The sequence below is a fragment of the Cibotium barometz genome, chromosome 16, assembly GCF_041138505.1.
Source record: "Cibotium barometz isolate CiBa-2024 chromosome 16, ASM4113850v1, whole genome shotgun sequence".
Lineage (NCBI taxonomy): Eukaryota > Viridiplantae > Streptophyta > Polypodiopsida > Cyatheales > Cibotiaceae > Cibotium > Cibotium barometz.
The window spans coordinates 37765081-37778324 of NC_141061.1; the positions used below are offsets into that span (position 1 = coordinate 37765081).

The following is a 13244-nucleotide window of genomic DNA, read 5'->3' on the forward strand; positions in this document are numbered from 1 at the left end:
CTTGATTGGATGCAACGTGTAAAGATTGTTGCACTTAGCAGAGGCAACAGCTGAAGACATATTTGAGGCAGCTTACGTGGCAATAACAAAAAAGGAGATATCCAAATTTAAAGCTACAAAAAAGGTGGTGCAGTGTATTGGGAACTGGGGAAATTTCGATAATATAGCTGCAAAAGGTGAGGGAGCTCCGACTCTCTTGCGGGAAAGGGGAAATAACTGTTAAGATTCTAGAAATGGGATTGGTCATGGTGAAGGACATAGATTAAGCATAAGATTAAGGTGGATTAAACCACACTAAAAACTCCATGACTAGAGAGAGAGAGAGATTGCACACTCAACACTATTCCCTTGTATTGCATATCACAATGAACCATACAATGATATAGGCTCTCAAGCCTTATCCCACTTTACACATCATCATCTATGTGGCAACTCCTTTTCCACTTCTTTTGGTCAACACTCACACACCATACAATATTACATGTGGCATTCCATCTCACCACAATATCTTGCACCTCTAGAGTGCTTTCCCACATACACACAATATCTTGCACCTCTAGGGTGCTTTCCCACATACACACAACACCGCGATTATATCTCTCAACACCCCCTCTTAATCGAGGTGTTCCATAACTCACCCATCATCCATCACCCATATCAATGTAGCATTGCACAACCGCAATCGCTACCTTTCAACACTCCCCCTCAATGATACATTGGGATTGGTCATGGTGAAGGACATAGATTAAGCATAAGATTAAGGTGGATTAAACCACACTAAAAACTCCATGACTAGAGAGAGAGAGAGATTGCACACTCAACACTATTCCCTTGTATTGCATATCACAATGAACCATACAATGATATAGGCTCTCAAGCCTTATCCCACTTTACACATCATCATCTATGTGGCAACTCCTTTTCCACTTCTTTTGGTCAACACTCACACACCATACAATATTACATGTGGCATTCCATCTCACCACAATATCTTGCACCTCTAGAGTGCTTTCCCACATACACACAATATCTTGCACCTCTAGGGTGCTTTCCCACATACACACAACACCGCGATTATATCTCTCAACAATAACCAGAAAGCGGCGCATATCATTAGGGGGTGTGCAGAAAATGAGAAGCAGAGCGTCATCTAACCAGGGATTTTAAAATCAAAACGCCGGCTACTGTATAGAGCTTCTTGGGGCTAGAATTAAAGAGTGAATGGAGTACTATCAAAGGAGATGATCTTCACATTATATGTATTCTGATCCTTGCGCAGTCGGCAGTGAAGCAGCCGTATGGAGAATAGCGAAATCAAAAGAAAAATTCACTTTTTTTATACTTTCAGATAAGTGAATTTTATTTTTGTTTATTATTACTTACGATTTGAAAAATCGTATAGCCTATGAAACCTTTAAGGTTTTGGAGAATGAGAAGGTTTTTTGGTTTTGGAGAATCTTGGAATAACAAAATACAATAAGATTCCTGGGATTTGGGTTTTATTTTCTGCTCGATTGGATTTTGGAATGCTAGACATGGAGTTTCCTAAAATCACATGAGTATGTTATAGATATGCCATATGTCATCTTTTGCTTGTGAGTTGTTGGAATCTGAAAGCAGGTTTTTCAGAAGATAAAGAGACACCTTGAAATGATGGAATTGGTATCACTTGATATATGTGATGTGAATGGTCACATGTATATGGGAATTTTTTGAAGATTATGTTGTGCCTACATGTGATTGGTTTGAGGCATTTGGAAAAAGAAGTCAGGAAATCTATGCTTGGAACTGGACATGCTCTGGATACACAATTTATGTGCAATCATCAGGCTGAATTTGGGGATGTATTGAAGTGAATTGGCACATGTATATGTTATCAAAAATGGAGATGTCTTATGCTCCTTGGAGAGTTATGTGTGTGTGTTTCCTTGTTGGGATTAGAAGCTACTCTCACAGCTAGAAGTCTCGCACTTTCCCAGCGACACCGTCCACGTCACGACAGCTTTGGTGAACCCGACGTGAAACTACTGGGGTGAGAGTTAGTGGTGAAATACACAAAGAGGCTATGGCTGAGAATCCTGAGGGTCAGGGGGTTCATTTTGACCCCGGAGTTATGCAAATGTTTCAGATGTTTACTATGTATATGCAACAGCAGCAAGCTGCTGAGAGGGGACAAATTTCCACGACCAAAGCACTGGAGTCAATTGTGAAAAAGGTGAATCAATTTGATGGTAAGGACATCACAAAGTACCTGCGCAATTACACAAAGGAAATGGAGCTAAACAGGGTGACTGAGGAGGATATGGTTCGAAGCTTTGAGCTGGTATGTGTTCCTGAAATAAGAGAGCGCATAAGAGGATTACAGATAGGACATGGTGGCAAAAATTGGGAGGAGTTCAAGCTTGCTTTAAAGGATGAATATTTCATGGAGGATTCCGAGCGGGTGACCAAATGAACTTTCTTGGAATGGGTCACAAAACCCAAAATGGGAATTTCTGCCACCACAGAGTTGCTAAGAGAGTTTGAGAAGCGCTATGCCCAGCTGTCAAGGATTGAGCGCACAACCTTGGACAGGGAAAAAACGGAGCTCTTCTTACAAGCAGCTGGGAAAGATCTCCAAGAAAAACTGGAAATTCTCCTTGACGATAAAGATACAGAGCAGGGGCTAAAGAATGATTGGATGCGGTCACCATGCTAGCAAAGCGGCAGCGAAGGAGGGATAAAATTGTGATGAGCTCGGCAACCCCTATAATTGCTGTTATCCCTGAGAATCTACCAAAACCAGCTGCTACAATCCCAAAGGTAGAAGGGCCGATGGATGAGCTTATTAAGGGTATGCGAGACCTAAAATTGAAGATGTCGAGGATTGAGGAAAAAGGGCTACCATTAGGGCAGGCTTCTATGAAAAGGCCTCAAAGCAAAGAAGGGTTTACATTCAGATGCATATGGTGTGATGACCCAGAACATGCAAAGAAAGACTGTGCTAGCTATAAAGAAGCCCTCAGAAATCAACTTGTGTTTTTCAAAGATGGGAAAATCCACCTTACAGAGACTGGTCTTCCACTAAGCACAAACTTTGGAAAAGGAGGGATGAAAAAATTGGTTGAGGACATGGTCACTGGACATGCCATCTCTATGGTTGAGGCAGCAACCTATGGGTTAAAGGTTGGTCAATCAAGGCAGGAATCTGAGAATGATGAAGATTATGAGAATGAAGATTTTTGGCCAACAACAATGGAACTAATTGCGCCAAAGAAGGTGTCTAAGCAAGCTTTGCATGAGGCAGGTGACTGTATACGTCTTGAGACCGACTGGGAAGAGCCTGTGGATTCTTTATCTGTTCATGCCTACATTGCAAAATGCCAGAATAATGAGGCACAAGTAGATGAAAAGCGCAAGAGGAAAAATGAGGAAGGAGGGCCATCAAAAAGGGTCACTCGTGGTAGTGAAAAGAAGGATCCTGGGCCATCACATATGCCTCCATCGCATAGCAGACCTCCACAGGAAGTATGAATGGAAGAAGTGCCAGCAAAAATGAAGCATGAGAAGGAGAAGGGTAAAGGGAAAAGTCCACTCTACAAGCTTCAATCTGATATTGAAGCCGCAAAACAGATCTCAAAAAGGTGCTTGAAGAGAGGATTCTAAACAGCAGGGTGGAATTTACACTAGGGGAAGTCTTGGGGATTGCAAAGAAAGAATTCCATGATGAGATAATTGATATTATATGAAGGAAAAGGCAGTCCATAATTGAATCTATTCCATCACAAGGGGAGGCAAGCACTTCCAAGACTCATGGAGTACAGGTACAGCAAAAGGAAGAGAGAGAAAATGTGGTGGAATGTAATCACTTTGCTGAAGGGGCACGACAAGTGCGCTTTGTGGAAGAGGATGATGAAAAAGAAGTTCTTACAAAGAGTCATTACTCCAGGAGCCATTGGGCAAGGGCCACCACTAAAACCCTTGTCAAGATAGGTGACTTGGAAGAGCCGTATGTCGCTCTAATCGACCATGGGTCTGAAATAAATCTTATGGCTAAAAATCTCTACAACAAATGTAAGTGGCCAATGGATGTAGATCATGGGTGGATGATTAAAGCAGCTAATAACTCATCTGGAGAGCTCTATGCAGCATGTCCAAATGTAAGGGTAACTATAGGGGATGTGAAAGATGATCAGAACTTCTTTGTTCAGGAGATGTCATCATATTCCCTCATCCTTGGGCAACCCTACATTACAGCTCTGAGGATGGAAACAAAAGTTTTGGATGATGGCTCGGCATATGCAAGAATAAGGAGTAAAGATGGCAAGAAAGCTGTTCAGTTCTTGACAGTTTGCATTAACCATGAAAGGAACCGTGAGTCTCTTCGAGCACAGTCACTCCCAAAGATAAATAGAGAATTCATGAACTACAGGGAGATGAGGGATTTTGGCCAGGTGCCATTGTAAAGCGGGATTCCAATGGTACAAGGGAAAATGAGTTCTCGCAGGACTCAATCAATGTAAATAACTTTTCAGCAAATTTTCAGGGATTTTCTAGCTATGGGTCACTGGTCTTTGTAAAAAGCAAGGATTTGAAGCGTGGCATGCGTAGACATGTACAAAATGAACAAAAAAGTCTTGAGCAGTGTGGTCTTTTGGAGAAGAATGAGTTTATTTCAGGGGTGCTTGATGAGGTGTCATTTGTGAATACTATGGATGTGCTTTTTGATATGGGAAGAGCATGCTTACAGGGTGGAAATGAGATGATAGAGGTGTCATCTATGGGGATGTATGATATAATCCGGGAATTTGAGAGGATGGAATGTAAAAACATGAATTGTGAGATGGATGCTCATGTTGATACAAAGTACAAAACAATTGCAAAGAAGGTGAAACCAGTTGCCTTGCCCTTGCCACCAGGAAGCAAGGAAAAATTAGATGAAGCCTCTATGCAACCGAATCTCAGAGATCCGAAGAAAATTGGGCATAAGTTTACACAGAAAACCCTAAAAGAGCTGAAGATTGGTGAAAAAGATATTCTGTTGCCAGTTGAAAGGGAATGCTTTGAGGAGATGCTTGTAAAACATGGGAAAGCCTTTGCTTTTCAGTCGCATGAGATAGGCTGCGTTGATCCAAGTGTAACAGCGCCAATGGTGATCTTCACTGTACCACATGTGCCCTAGAACCTGCGGCGGCCGATTCCAGTACCAAAGGCTCTCTTGCCAAAGCTGATGGAATTACTAAAAGAAAAGATCAGGATGGGAATTTTGGAGCCATCATGCGCTCCATATTCCAACAGATGGTTTACCGTGCCAAAGACAAATGGAACATTGCGCTTCATTCAAGACATGCAACCTGTAAACAAAGTCACAATCAAGAATGTGGGAGCAGGTCCGATTGTGGATGAGTTTGCAGAAGCATTTGCAGGGAAAGCTATATACTCTATGGGTGATCTGTATTCGGGATATGATCAGTTCCAGCTGGATATACAAAGCAAGGACTTGACCACAATGAAAACCCCTTTGGGATTAGTAAGGATGTGTACCTTACCACCACAGGGAGCCACCAACTCAGCGGCGCATATGATGAATGGAATGAATAAAGTCTTGCGAGACTTCATACCACAAATAACTATGCCTTTTCTCGATGATGTGCCAATAAAAGGTTGTGGGTGATGAGAAAGACAAAGATGGGGATTTGGATTCGAAGGGGTGCCACAAGTTTGTGGCGAATCATATAAAGGATTGTGATATGATTCTATCCAGGCTTGAAGAGGTGAATCTTACTTTATCTGGACTGAAATCAGTGTTTGGGGTTGGTGAAGTGCTAATAGTGGGACATCTTTGTAGTACTAGTGGACGCCGACCTTGTCCAGCCAAGATAGATGCAATACAAAGAATGAAAGAGATATGCATTAATGTTACAGAGCTGAGGAGATTTCTTGGTGCATGTGTCTTTTATGTTATATGGATCCCGCATTATGCACATGTAGCAGATCCTCCTTATCAACTTTTGAGGAAAAAACAAAAAATTTTGTGGAGTGCAGCACATACTAAAGCTATGCGAAAGCTGAAATATCTGCTTCAATCATCACCTACTCTAAGGAAGGCAGATTATGAGTGCGGCAAGCCTGTGATTGTTACAGTTGATACTAGTCCTACTGGGATAGGATAGGCAGTAGGGCAAGATGATGAGGATGATCACAGGTATGTAATCAGATTTGGAGCAAAGGTATTAAGCATTCGACAACGAAAATATCCGCAGATCAAGAGAGAGTTATGGGGAATAGTCACTGCTCTAAAATGTGAAAAAGAATATCTTATTAGGGCATCTATACTTGTGGAAACTGATTGTGAAAAAGAATATCTTATTGGGGCATCTATACTTGTGGAAACTGATTGCTTGCCACTCCTTGGAAATATTGCGAGCTGCACCACTCCAGATATTGCTATGCTTAGGTGGATTGCCTATATCAAGTCACTAGATCCTGAGTTTGAGCATATTGCAGGAAAAGATAACCCAGTTGCAGATATGCTATCAAGAGCCAGGTATGAAAATGAAGAAGGGATGATTAGTGACATTGATGATGTAGGTACAAAATTCTATACTACTGCATATGCAAAAGGGGACCATACTTGCTTATCAAATGCATTTGAGTCTTTTACTGAGGAAATGTATGAAGGAGATTGGTTGCTTATTGGTCAATACTTGAGTACTTTGACAAGACATGAAAATTGGTTTGACTCAGAATTTAAGAGGATCCGCAGAAAAGCATATGGGTATTTTCTAAAGGATGGGTACCTGTGGAAGCATCCTAAGCAGAGGAATGCTATGCCACAGAGAGTCATATGTGATAAAGAGACTCAAGGGAAGCTCGTGAAAGAATTCCATGAGAGTCTCTGGGCTGGACATCGAAGTGTGTGGGCCACCTTTACCAAAATAAAGGAAAGATATTGGTGGAAAGGAATGTACAAGGATATTTCCCAATATGTGGAAACATGCATGGAATGTCAAATGTACTCAAATGTGTGACATCGTGATGGTCTGCAACCAGCCTACCCACCTGCCATGCACTACAAATGGGTAGTGGATCTAGTTACAATGCCTTTGGGAATTTGGCAGATGCGATACATAGCACTTGCAAGAGAAGATTTGACAAATCAGGTAGAAGGGCGTGCTCTTAGAACAAAGAGTACGGAAACAGTATGCAAATTTCTCTTGGAAGATGTGATTTGCCGGTATGGTTGTGTTGGGAAAATAACAGCTGATAGAGGTGAGCTAGATGTTGAAGAAGCAAAGGAATTCTTCTCTAGAATCGGCATCAAACTGTCCCTAAACATGTGCTTACAACCCTGAGGGCAATGGTAAAAGTGAGCGAGGACATCCTCCAATCATTAAAGCTTTGGCTAAGGCATGCAGAGAAAGAATGTGAGAGTGGCCAAGGCTACTACCATATGCTTTGTGGGCTGACCGTACAACTCATAGTTCAGTGATACATGCCTACAGAATTAATGTATGGTCAGAAGCCAGTAATGCCAGTTGAAGAAGTAGTTCCAACTTGGAATGTATTACCCTGGGTGGAAGGATTGAACAGGGAAGACCTCCTTGCATTGCGAATAAGGCAGCTGGAGAGGAGGCCTGAAGATGTAGAGCTTGCTAAAGCTTGTTTAAAAAATGCAAGGTTGAAAAATAAAGAAAGATTTGATAGAAGACACAGACTCCGGCCAAAACCTATTGAAGAAGGTGATTGGGTTCTAATGTATGATAGTAGCCTTGACAACCAGTTCACTGTTCAAAGAAAATTTGCAAAAAGATGCTTTGGCCCTTACATTGTCAAGCATGTGCATGGAAATGCCACGTATACCCTGTGTGAGCTTGATGGAACAGAGATAAAGAATCTTGTAGCAGGCAAAAGAATCAAGATGTTTAAAAGAAGGCATGACAATGATCCTTTTGATTCACAGGGGACTCAGGATGAGAGGCTTGACAGTGATAGTATAGATATGGTTGATGAAGAGGAAGAGGATGATCTTCCTAGTAATGTAGAAGATGAAGACGACATCCAGATATATGTGGATCTTGATGATGATTTGGCACATACCAAAGGCTGTGCAGGTTTAAAGGGGGTGGATGTCGTGCCATGGCACGTCTATGGTGTGAAACCATGCATATGAGGCCATCAAATGCAAATCCGTATACGTGGGATTAAGTGCCATGACTTGAATCATTATATGATGCCTGAGTACATATGTTCATATTGTAAATGAGGTTCAATAAGACGAGCTGAGGCTAAGCCAGGTCTCGAAGCCTCTGTACATGAGTGTGGTGTGAATTATGGAGTTTTATGCTTATGGTAGACCTTGTAGTAGGGAACACCCTTCTCAACATGTATGGAAATGTGAGAGCATGTATGATGTAAGGATTGGTTTTCAAGAATGCCCTTTTGAGATATCGTGTCTTGGGATACCATGATTCCTGTTCTTATTAGGAATGAGCAGATCAAGGAGGCTCTGGGTTTGTATGATGAGATGCAAGTTGAAGGCATTAGGACCTAACAACATTACATTTGTATGTGCAATTAATGCATGTGCAAGCTTAGCAACATTAGAGCAAGAGCAGAGAAATTCTAACCCAAAACCTTCGTTTCAGAGTTCGTGACTTTAAGGCAGGATCTGTGTGCCGTCCCTTCGTTTTGTCAATGCTAGTCTTCCCTCTTTTGTTCAGCAGCAGAAGAGGAGGGGCAGAATCTCATAGCAACTGCCCAAATCCAAGTTATATCGACAATTCAAGAATGGCAGACTCAGAGGAAGTTCAACCTCTTGTCTGTGACAATGGATCTGGGATGGTCAAGGCTGGGTTTGCTGGAGATGATGCTCCTAGGGCAGTGTTTCCTAGTATTGTGGGCCGTTCTCGGCGCACTGGTGTTATGGTGGGTATGGGACAAAAAGATGCATATGTTGGTGATGAGGTCCAATCTAAGTGGGGAATATTGACCTTGAAATATCCTATTGAGCATGGTATCATAACCAACTGGGATGACATGGAAAAGATTTGGCACCATACATTCTTTAATGAGCTTCGAGTTGCTCCTGAAGAGCATCCAGTCTTGCTCACTGAAGCTTCTCTCAATCCAAAAGCTAATCGAGAGAAGATGACTCAAATCGGGTTTGATACATTCAATGCACCAGCTATGTATGTTGCTATCCAGGCTGTGCTTTCATTGTATGTCAGTGGAAGGACAACAGGCCGTGACTTGATTGGTTGCAACGTGTAAAGATTGCTACACTTAGCAGAGGCAACAGCTGAAGACATATTTGAGGCAGCTTACGTGGCAATAACAAAAAAGGAGATATCCGAATTTAAAGCTACAAAAAAGGTGGCGCAGTGTATTGGGAATTGGGAAAATTTCGATAATATAGCTGCAAAAGGTGAGGGAACTGGGGAAATTTCGATAATATAGCTGCAAAAGGTGAGGGAGCTCTGACTCTCTTGCGGGAAAGGAGAAATAACCAGAAAGCGGCGCATATCGTTAGGGGGTGTGCAGAAAATGAGAAGCAGAGCGTCATCTAACCAGGGATTTTAAAATCAAAACGCTGGCTACTGTATAGAGCTTCTTGGGGTTAGAATTAAAGAGTGAATGGAGTACTATCAAAGGAGATGATCTTCACATTATATGTATTCTGATCCTTGCGCAGTCGGCAGTGAAGCAGCCATATGGGGAATAGCGAAATCAAAAGAAAAATTCACTTTTTTTTTTACTTTCAGATAAGTGAATTTTATTTTTGTTTATTATTACTTACGATTTGAAAAATCGTATAGCCTATGAAACCTTTAAGGTTTTGGAGAATGAGAAGGTTTTTTGGTTTTGGAGAATCTTGGAATAACAAAATACAATAAGATTCCTGGGATTTGGGTTTTATTTTCTACTCGATTGGATTTTGGAATGCTAGACATGGAGTTTCCTAAAATCACATGAGTATGTTATAGATATGCCATATGTCATCTTTTGCTTGTGAGTTGTTGGAATCTGAAAGCAGGTTTTTCAGAAGATAAAGAGACACCTTGAAATGATGGAATTGGTATCACTTGATATATGTGATGTGAATGGTCACATGTATATGGGAATTTTTTGAAGATTATGTTGTGCCTACATGTGATTGGTTTGAGGCATTTGGAAAAAGAAGTCAGGAAATCTATGCTTGGAACTGGTGCTCTGGATACACAATTTATGTGCAATCATCAGGCTGAATTTGGGGATGTATTGAAGTGAATTGGCACATGTATATGTTATAAAAAATGGAGATGTCTTATGCTCCTTGGAGAGTTATGTGTGTGTGTTTCCTTGTTGGGATTAGAAGCTACTCTCACAGCTAGAAGTCTCGCACTTTCCCAGCGACACCGTCCACGTCACGACAATGCGTCAATTTGTTTTCTAATTAATCCTACCACACTGTTTGACATAAATAAGCATGTTCCTTAATTAAGGCCCTTTTCACAAGGCTTGTTAAAACAGCCTTTTTCTACAATACAATCATACCAAAGACAAGATTTATAAAAACAAAGTTTAAACATGAATCAATTTCATACAAGCCAAACCGGCTCTCTTATTCTTTTCCTTTATACCACCGATGATCTAGAATTCGGCCTTCCAGCCTCTACATGCTAGGCAAAACCCTACGGGACTATACACCTCATCGTCGGCCCCGCTGGCGAGGACTCAAGCCGGTCTGTCGCCCTCTCAGGCTCCATCGCTCGATCCTCCCGTCCCTCAGAGGGATGTCTGCGCACTAGGGTGGGCTAATTCACCGCACTAGCCTAGACCCTCAGAACTAGAGAGCATCACAATCACTCGCCTCAATCGGCGAACCTCATTCTCCCAATGGTATGAGGGATACCATGGGCCAACTCCGAGCCTTACTAACATCTCCGCCGTCCCGCTATACAAGCACAAGAACGGGGTAGCGTCAAGGTAGGGAGAGTTGTACCTATACCTTAATTTAACCAAGATAACAATCCATTTACTCACTAAACCATAGGACTAGAATCCATGTTACCTTCTTAAGAAAACAATCCTTTTCTCACACAGATTTTAGCATTTCAACTTGAGATTGCGATAAGACATTCTTTATTAAGGCATATGCTGTTGTTTAAAAGAATACAAACTTTAAATGGTAAATCAATCAAATAGATCACTGTAACAATCAATAAAGAAGCCGGGGCCATACCTCAACCCCTAAGAATGATAATTAATTGAAAAACAAAATATGTATATACCTTATAGAAATTTGTCGTTTATCGTTGTCTTTGCTCGATTAACAAGAGCTTTAGAACTTGACATATGAGAATAGAGTCTTCTAATACCTTGTCTTTTGATTGAAATCATCCAATAATCTCCAAGCTTTATCTTCTCTTACTCATACTGTGACTCTTCTCTCTTTCTAAGGTCTATGGTAAAATAGCCTTCTCTTACAGGACTACGGTCTACTATTCTTTCTCTACAAGAAAAGCTATGGAGTTTTGGTCTCTTCCTTTGAAAGACTATAGCAATCTAAGCTCCTTTTCTAAGATATTAGATAAGAATGAAGGGATATATACATCTCAAGCTCTAGGATTACCTTGAGACTACTTGCTGTCTTCTCTCACAGTTTTCTCTATGTAGAGACCCTGACAGAAACAGCAAATTGTTTTGGCCATAACTGTTTGATAAAAACTCAGAATATAGTTATATAACCAGTCAAAAGAACAGGAACATATTTGGTCTACAAGCCATCGTGGGCAGAATAGGCAAAAACGTATGTATATAGCCACAAACGCGTCATCTTTAGAAACGCGTTGTTTTTCCACATTTTTAGTATGCATGGACTCCAAATGTGTAAAAGTACTCTAAATATGCCATGTCATTAAAATATGCCACATTTTTAGTATGCATGGATCTACTAGACTGATGCCATGTCATTAAAATTTCTCCCCCCCCAAAATATTTCCTTCACTCCTTTCTTTGAAGGAGTACACTAGCTCCATCTATTTTTGGCGCCACTGTGCCGGGGAAACACCTTTGTCTCTTCCATACTCTTTGAGTTTGAGCTCCCATTGCATAGTATTCATTATTGCCTTTGCATTTTGGTAGTGCATTGTGTGGAAAATGAAGGGATAAGGTGTGTGTGGTTGAGAAAAAAGATATAGTTTTGAAGCTGTGAATGTTGTGGTTGAGTAGTTTAGGAAAGGATTCATTGGTTACTCTTGATAATTTTAAAGTTAGCATCACAAAAAACACCAACATGAAGAAGCACGTTGGGTGTTGCTTCCTTCTTTTTTCCAAAAATTCATGAAAATCAACAACACAAAGGACCATTGATTGAGCCACAAACTTGCATTTCCTGCCTTAGCATTGGCACAATCTAATTTTCATCATTTGGATAAGTATTATGCACCCAAAACCACAGACTGCCAACACGCAGGAAAATCCACATGAAAGTGCAGGAAAGTTGTTCACGCCACCGTAAACCATTTCTCTGTAGTTTCACGCTGCAAATCGCTCACGTAATCAGTGCCGAGATTATCGCCAAAAGTCATGGGATTACATTCCAAAAATAGAAACCCTTATGCAATCCACCAAAATTTGGACCACGTGAAAGTGCAGTAAACCTTTCATAGTGTGAACCATTTCTAAAGTGGTTCACGGCATGAAACACTTATTGTTTTATGACGTGCAATAAATCTTACAGGTTCACGTGAAGGCTAAACCAACGGATTGACAATACTAAGGCTGTGAGTTAAGGAAAGGGGATTTTACTAAAAGAAGGAATTTAATCCTAAGGAGGAAAATTGTTAAGCACATGAAAGTGTAGGAACACCATTCACGACGTGAACCATTTTCTTGCAGTTTCACAACGTGAAACGACTCCTGCTGTTTCACGATGTGAAACATTCTCTTCTAATTCACGCCTCCTGTTGAACAGAGCGATATAATAAGAAATTGAATCAATTTGAGTTGATTTAATAACTTATCAAATTATACATACATGCACTTAAGATCTTGAAAACTCATCGGAGACGATCTTATGCCTGATGATAGTGCATCAAATCATCCAGGAACTTCGTACTAAAGAAGTGTGGGATCAGGACATTCCGCAAGCACACACTTGAGTGTTTTGAGAAACCTGACCAGCGCTGAAACTAGTACTGAAGAATCCATAGAAGAAGGGCTGAGATACGCGGCTAGGTTTGGGGAAGAAGAGAAACCACACTCCCCAACCAAGTCCAGTA

At 41.1% G+C, this 13244-nt stretch overlaps 1 pseudogene; it reads left to right on the forward strand.

Annotated features, from left to right (window-relative positions):
• Positions 1-8755: 8755 nt before the first annotated feature.
• On the forward strand, positions 8756-9252 carry LOC147630616 (actin pseudogene; annotated as a pseudogene).
• The last annotated feature ends 3992 nt before the right edge of the window (positions 9253-13244 follow it).